This window comes from Silurus meridionalis, chromosome 4, assembly GCF_014805685.1.
Source record: "Silurus meridionalis isolate SWU-2019-XX chromosome 4, ASM1480568v1, whole genome shotgun sequence".
In the NCBI taxonomy this organism is placed as follows: domain Eukaryota; kingdom Metazoa; phylum Chordata; class Actinopteri; order Siluriformes; family Siluridae; genus Silurus; species Silurus meridionalis.
This window is the reverse complement of record NC_060887.1, coordinates 6,147,708-6,153,034: the sequence shown is the minus strand read 5'-3', so window position 1 is coordinate 6,153,034 and position 5,327 is coordinate 6,147,708. Positions and strand designations below refer to the sequence as shown.

The following is a 5,327-nucleotide window of genomic DNA, read 5'->3' as shown; positions in this document are numbered from 1 at the left end:
CAATGAGACTAACCAGGTTAAATAAAGGTTAAATAAAAAAATTTAAAAATTGGTGCACGCTGGGTAAAAGTTATTCCGGTAAAAAAAAATCGACCAATTTTTTATTTTATTAAAGTCTACACCTACGCCAACCCTTTACAGTATTTTTTTTTTTTTTTTTTTGCTGAAAAGAACATACAAATCAGTACAAAATAGAAAATATCAACAGTAGTGATACTTGAAAGACAACAAGTCTTTATAGCTTTATCAGTAGATATCGAAATCAAATTAATATAATGTTCTATATCTCTTAAAAAGACAGGTAAATTTTGCTTAAGAAAATAATTACATTATACATTTATATGTATTTCTGAGTCAAAATACCCAAATATAATATTTCTCATTTGTAATGAAAATTCTGGCAAAATCTTCAATTTAACAAAAACACCAATTTCATACCAAAATTCCTGAGTGTAATAAGTGTTCCACTATTTCACCTTTACTGTTATTATACAGTGTGACAAAAATTACAGTATACTGATGTGCGCATGCCCAGTAGTTTTATATTTAGCTAAGAATTAAATATCATGAAAATGTTTAGACTGGATTAATTGGTGGTTTATTTGTCTACAAGTTTAAATTAATTGAAATTGAAATCAAACAATTACAGTTGATTTTCATAATTCAGAAATATAAATCTTTATTGTTGCCTGGATTAACTTGAAGGCATTAGACACAGAAAGATGGAAATACCTTTGTGAATTAAAACATTGGGATTTTACAAAGGTATTTGAAATGGATTTTAAATATGGGTTAAGATCGGCCATACGTACAGTATGTGGTCCACATATGTATACTTGACATCTGGGCCGAATACTACAAATGACATCTGGCCCATTTCTTGTGAGCTGCCTTAAAATCGGTACCACCTCTGCCAAACCTGGGTCATGTTTGGCCCACATGCTGTATGCCAGTGCCGGATGAATGCCAGCTGTGCCAGATGAATGCCAAGTCTGGGCCAAATTTGTTTGCTGACTGGGAGGTTGTTTCTAGTGGGAAATGGCAGACAGGGAAATACTTTATATAAATGTTATATATAATTAACTTTTTCACAAAGACCTTCTTTGAATATAATATAATTCTATTAAATCTCATGCTATAGGTCTGTTATCTGCCCCTGAGTGCCATAATGCCTGTCATTTTGGATGTTATTATTAAGTTGGGTAGTCGATACATCAGGTTTCCCTTCACTGTGCAAGAACAGGCTGAAATTAAAATGCACTTTGCAGCAATGTTCAGTTTTTCAAATGTAATCAACACAATTGACTGCACTCATATTTCTGTAAAGACTTCGTATGAAAAGGAATTTGTTCATGTTAATAAACAGCATTTGCTTTCTGTTAAAGTGCAAGTCATATGTGACTCTAACACGACCCTCACAAACATTGTGGCACGCTGACCTTCTTCAGCACATGATTCCTTTATCCTGACACATAGCAGTGTAGGGAACAGACTACAGGCAGCTGCAGGACGTGATGACTGGCTTCTTGTTGAGTTTAACAACATGTAGAAATCGTAAACATTGTCCTGATGTAGTCTATAATATGACAGGTGACAGAGGCATCACCCCTTAGACACTCCTCACCTCCTGAAATGCAGATGTGGAGCTCTGGATGTCTCAGGTGGAAGACTTCTATACCACCTGGAAAATGTGTGTAAGATTATCAGGGTGTTTGGTGTTTTGCACAATGTGGCACTGAGAACCAGTTTCCCTCTTCCTCCTGACCTCCCTCCCCCTCAGCATTATGACCCCGAGCCACAGCCCCCTGCCCCACAAGAGGGATATAAACAAGATGCAAGAATCCATGAGGAGGTCATACGGCGTTGGAAAGGAAGACAAAAATCATGGTTTAACTTTATCTTTTAATAATTGTGCAATTTTACTTTTGTCACATTTTCCCAAAAGTTTATCATGTGGATTTTAATTATTTAGCTTAAAAGCATCCTCCAGTTGAGAAACACTGATTTAGAATCAGGATTTAAATGATGTTGAACACTTCAATAAACAAGTGATTTAATGTTTTAGATTTTTATTGATTTTATTAATTATTATTGGACATAGAGAGGTTTAGCTTTCAGTTCCTGTCCTTGATGTCCAGACTCACTTGCCTTTTTTTTCTTTTTTTTACTGGAATGGGTGATAGTCGTCTGATCCAGTGTGGCAGGGGAACAGATATAGAACTGTAAGACTGCAGTGAAGACCACACCTCATCGTGAAACCTCAAACCACCACCGTGACAACTCGATGAGAATACCTTTGAGTCTTTACTGATTATGTGAAATTTGCGACAAAGGATAGGACGACAATTCCAATCACGATGCTTTGCTGGTTCAGTTGTCCACAGAACATAGCCACAGAAGGTGATGGTGTAGTACGTTACAAAGGTGCTTTGCATGACGAATTCCGTGAAGAGAAAACTGTGAGTGCTCGGAGCACCCAGCGAGCGGGCAGGGACTCCAAAAGATTGGGCAAGGGTAATAGCCCTACGCACATGAAAGATACGGGTGATCAGCTGAAGTCCTGCAGGAAGATCATAGACAGAGTTCTGGATAGAATCTAGCCACATTCCCTCTGGGGAGAACATGTCAGCGTGGTGCAGAATGTCGATCACCGGTCTGAACCGGTCCGCATCAGTTTCCCAAACGAATTCGTCCTTTTCTGGAGGAAACCTGAACCATTTACAGGATGAATGATGGCACCGTTTACCTAAAGGACAGGTGGACTGCTCCAGGCACCACAGGCAATGCTTTAGAAGAAGAAGGCAAAAACAAGCATAGCAGGGAGCTCTAAAGGTGACAAAGTTGAAGCGATACCCCTCAGCACATGCTTCCATGTACGCACACGTGCCTTGATGCAGACGCATACCTTGCAGAAGCCTCCTATGTTCACCAGCTGCCATGTTCCTGCACACAGCATAAAATACACACAACAACAACATGATTTATATACGATATTATCAAGGAATCAGAATTAAAGCGTAGAAAGAGTTTAGTGCTTTTAGTTATGGGGAAACGTTTTTTACAGTCATTTTTCCTCATTGACTAGGGCCATAATCCCTCCATCCAAATCCACATAGATGTTTTGATCCATATCTGTGGAGATGTTTTCTGTAGAAGACTCTTCACCTGTAATTTTATACACTGGGAGCTGTACGTATTGTCTAAACAATGACAAGGAATTCCACAACAGATAAAACATGCCACAGCTGTAAGGATTATTAAAATTGTAGTCCCAGTCTGACCCTATTCTACTCTATTTATTAGTATATTATGTTAATTATACTTGGAGTAAACAGGTTACATGAGTTTGATGAAAATATGGGATAAATAGGTTAAATTAAGCTACTTCATTGTATCTAATAGATTCTATACTAATTATTAAATACATATGATGGATTAATATAAAAAGCTAAACTATAAAAGCTTATCTTAGCTAGCTAACGTCACTAAATAATGACTTTTTACTTTTTAAGTCTTCTACTAAATTGTCAGGAATCCCCCCTGCCACGCCCCCTTTGGTGCTTCGGGGAACGCCCTGCTCCTTCTCTCATGTGCCCCGCCCACATGGAGCTCCTCGCGTCGGGCTTCATTGAGAACACCTGAGGCATATTCACTCACTCATCACACCGCCGATATAAACCCCATATTCCCCCACACTCCGGCTCCTTTATTGCATGTTCCTGTGTGTTCATATTGCCTTATGTGCGGTGTGCGTTTCCCCCTACGTGCAGTTCGACCCGGACTCTCGCGCTCGCGCTCTCGCTTCGCGTGGACTCTTTCCAGGCGCACCGTGGATATTACTTTCCTTTTTCCCGGATTTCCTCAATCGGATTATTCCTCAGACTCTGGACTATTGTGGGCCACCGGAATAATCCTTTCACAGCAAGTATTTGTGTTTTGTCTTCGCCCTTTTGTTTAAATAAAACTTTATTCGCTGTTACTTTGGCTTCCGCCTCCGTTTCCCGCATGACATAAATAATGTACAATATTCTACCATAATTATTTAGAAGACTTACCAGGTACCTGTATAAAGAAATGTTTAATAGAAGTTGTAAATGTTCTTAGTTGCTGCTAATCGCTGCTGCTTCTTGCTGCTGTTTGTTTGTTTGGCGGTTGTCATGGAGATACTAGAATTTTTATGATGATTCTGTACACATCACTCTGGTAGGAGATTAAACCAAAAATTCAGCCTTAAAGAAAATATAACTGTTTTATCCTGTTCCTTTTGCCACATCTTATCTCTGAGACTTTTCAGATGTTGCTACACTGAAAACTAAATACAGATCTCAGCTCAATATTGAACATGACTTGAGAGAGACAGTATCAAGTCTACAACCCCGTTTTAAAAAGATTTATGAAATGAATTTGCTCTATTTTGCACGGACTGCAAATTGAAAAAGTCCAAGAGGTAACACAACTACACCTTTATTTTTTCTATTTTTGTTTTTGATGCTAGTTGATGTTCATTTAGAATTGGATAGTTCAATAAATTAGAAATTTTTCAACTTGAAGAATTTCGTTATGCTTTTTTGAGGTGACGGAGGACAGGTGGGTTTAAAAACCCACCCCTCTGAAGTGGTAAATGGCAGAAAAAGATTGAGAATCACTGCATTAAAACACAAACAGAAGTCACATTAGTACAGAATGGAGCATAAAGCACGTCGTGATAGTGCCGCTAGAGGGCAGTGTGAGACAGAGTTGAGGACGTGAGCTGTGTGAAGCTGGAGATCAATAGTCTGTTAAGGGGTGGGAAGGGGGAAAAAGAGGGGAAGTAGAAAAAGAAAGGAAATGGATAGACGATGGACATTTGTTATGGTTTTTGGCAGATTGATGTATATATTTGATAGCAAACTGCCTTTTTATATGCTTCCCAGAAAGAATCTCCGTGAATGATGCCGGTTCGAATCCCACCTCAGACACCGCTGAAATCCCACAATACTGCACAAAAATACTGACGTGAATAAAAATACATCACTTGTCACTCATGTTAATATCTGTATGATTTGACAAATTTTTCCAATAAAGGGGCATAAAATGGATGTATATTTATTTTCTTAATGTACTTATTTAACCTTTAACATGTTTAACAAAAGTTTTATGGGACATGTTTTGTATTTGTTTATTTATATTCTACATAATAATAATAATAATGGGTTCAGCAGGGTCACAGAATAATTCATGAGTTACTGTTTTATGAACGATAAAACATTTTATTTTTAATTACTGAAAATGCTACAAAAATGTCAAATGATAAATTATAATAGATGCAAACACACAAAAATACAAAT

At 37.8% G+C, this 5,327-nt stretch overlaps 1 long non-coding RNA gene across 1 annotated transcript; it reads left to right on the top strand.

The window, feature by feature from the left end:
• Positions 1–3,602: 3,602 nt before the first annotated feature.
• LOC124384670 lies at positions 3,603–5,078 on the top strand. Its single transcript, XR_006925444.1, has 2 exons — positions 3,603–3,925; positions 4,914–5,078. It is a non-coding gene; the product is annotated as an uncharacterized LOC124384670 (long non-coding RNA).
• The last annotated feature ends 249 nt before the right edge of the window (positions 5,079–5,327 follow it).